Source organism: Rhinopithecus bieti, unplaced genomic scaffold (genome assembly GCF_001698545.2).
Source record: "Rhinopithecus bieti isolate Rb0 unplaced genomic scaffold, ASM169854v2 scaffold_72161, whole genome shotgun sequence".
Taxonomy (NCBI): Eukaryota; Metazoa; Chordata; class Mammalia; order Primates; family Cercopithecidae; genus Rhinopithecus; species Rhinopithecus bieti.
Window position 1 is genome coordinate 1,808,445 of NW_016828382.1, and position 2,731 is coordinate 1,811,175.

A 2,731-nucleotide genomic window follows, 5' to 3' on the forward strand; every position below is an offset into this window, starting at 1 on the left:
TTTTTTTTTTTTTTTTTGCAAGCTCCACCCATCTCATTGTCCAATCCCATTGTAGGGGGTTAGAAATGTAGTTTTCTAGCTGAGACTCCACAGCAATACAGGGGTTCTTTTAGTAAAGGGGAAGTGTACACTAGATACTGGGTTGGCATTAGCCATCTCGGCCGTGATGTGACTAAAAGGAAATGATTTGTCCATGTCCTCTTCTTTTTTCATCAGTGAGTCTGTTCTCCTCTATTATGCCATATAAGTTGGCAGCATCATTCTATTGTATTAGGGTATTTAATTCCAATTTCAGAAAAATGTCAATCTTCCTATCTGCAATTGCACAAACTTAACTAACTCCTTAAGCACATGGTCCTTAACATCTGTATTTTTAAGTTCTAATAATTGTATAAATCTGCTTAGGGAGGAAATTTAATAGAGTTTGCTCTTCTTCCTGTAGAATGCAAATTTCAGCTGCATGTTTTCTTGGAAATGATTGTCTGTCTTTTTATGTAGCAGACCTGTCCTCTGGTTGTCCTGTCCCTGCAGCTGTGTATTCTGCCTCTAGCAGTTGGCTTGAAGAGAGCAACTTCCAGGAGAAAGGCACTCTCTGATAGTTCCTTGAATACAGCTAGGATTTTGCACTTCATTCACTTCTAGCCACATTTATGTAGGATACAATTGCTTTAGGGTCAGAAGATTGTGGGAGAGCTATGCTATCCAGTTGAGTTCTGGAATAGATGAGGGAGGAAAGAAGAGGTAAGTAAGTGCAGTGCAATGGGAGAAGAGGGACTAATTTCTAAGGCTGGGATTGGGAGGTGAATGCTGGAAGAGAATGTATCTTTGGAGCATTTTACTATGGACAGGTATTAAGGCAGGTGTCTTATAAACAATGTCCAGTTCTCTCAATTCTTCGAACTAGGCACCATCAACTCTACAGATGAACAAACTCAGGCTCAGAGACCTTAGGAAACTTGTCTGTTGTCACGTAGTAATGGCAAAGCCAGGCAATAGGGACCTAGATGTGCTCCTGGGTGTTGTCACTGGCAAGAGTCTTGAGTTTTAACAGTTACCTTCTCCCCTCAGCCCCTGAGAGGATCTCCTATCCAAGCATTTCACCTCCCTTGGTGAAGCCTCTACTTCAGGTCATGGGAGCCCCTGCCAGAGGGTTGGTGTTTAGAGGAGTTGTTGAGAGATGAGGAAGATGGTGGGATGGGAAATTCTTAACCCCATTCTAGTTGACTTCAAATTTCTGATGTTTGAATGGGAATTCTGCATGTATTTCCCTACAGACAGACACAAGGGTAAGGGTGTGTGGTTAGCTCACTGAATAGAGCTGCCCCGTGTCTAGCATCTTGGGATCTCCTATCCAGTCCTCATCCATTGAATGAGTATTTACTGTGCTTATATGAGCTGTGCACTGTGATGGGTTTTAGGGATTCAATAGTGAACGTTGTCTTCAATGAGTTTACAATTTAATGGATTAAATTTCTCTTAAGAGAAAAGATCACTAAGAAAGTGAAATAATTATCCTAAAGCTATTTTATGTTCCAAAAAAGCCTCCTTTTTGGTACATTTGAGATACACTTAAACAGCTCTACTTCTCTGGTATTGCACTTTAGAAATCGTTCCAGAATATGTAGTCAGTGGCCTTGGTCTATGGGTAAGGCTTGTCCTGTAAAGACCACTGGCAGAGAAAATGCTTCCTTCCCTGCTTTCCTGAGCCATCTAGACCTTCATTATATTTACCTCCTCAATTTGCCCTAGTTCCCTGATGGTGAGGATGACTGTTCAACATCCACCCCTTCCAAGCATATATAATTTCACTGTATGCGCTCCTGTTCTGCTCTCCACCTTCCCCTGGGATTCTGCCACCTCCCTTGACAAGTATGATCTTCTGATGGCTTAGTGTTTAAACTTTCTCTCTTTGGCGTTTGAAGCTAATTTTGCTCTGGACTGTAATTTGTTCTACTTCTTGGTGTTCCACATCCTCTGTAGTCTCTGTTAGGAAGCTCCTTCTCATCCCCAGCCCCCCAACCCTCACCCTGACCCCAGTTGCTTGGTCATTGCCCTAGCAGATTTCTTTTAGGGGGAGATTTGGATAGGGTTAGACTTAGCTAATTTCCTTTGCTCCAGAGAAGGCATGAATGGTTTCATACAAGAAGATAACTCATTACAGTGACCCATAACCTCTGACACATAGATTTTCACATCCTGCAAAGGACAACTTACTCATCATCATATATTTGACTCCCTCAGTTCTTTGACCTCAGCAGTTCAACCTGGAAAGGGACCTGACAGGATTGTTGGCGAATTTGGTCAACTTAATGTCTACATCACTTTCAGGTGCAGGGACTGGATGGCAAATTTAGCAAGACTGCCTGACCTTTAAACGAAGAATGCGGTGATGATTCTTAACCCCTTCATTCCCTCACTTCCCCCATCCAATTAATAACAATATCTGAAGATTCCACCTCTTAAATATCTATAAATCCATCCCCCTTTAATCCTAACTGCCCACACTCCAGACCAGGCCCCCACAATCTCTCATCCCAAATGTTGCAAGAGCTTCCTCCCTGCTTTTAACAGTTGGGGTCTAGTAAGGAAGATAAAAACCACCCTAGATATTTCAAGTAGGAGGAATTTGACAGAGGAGATTAAAGGCATAATCATAAACTTTGGAAAGGCTGGGATTATCAGTTTTGGGAAAAACTGTTATTGACTTCCAGGAAATCTTGACAATCAATTG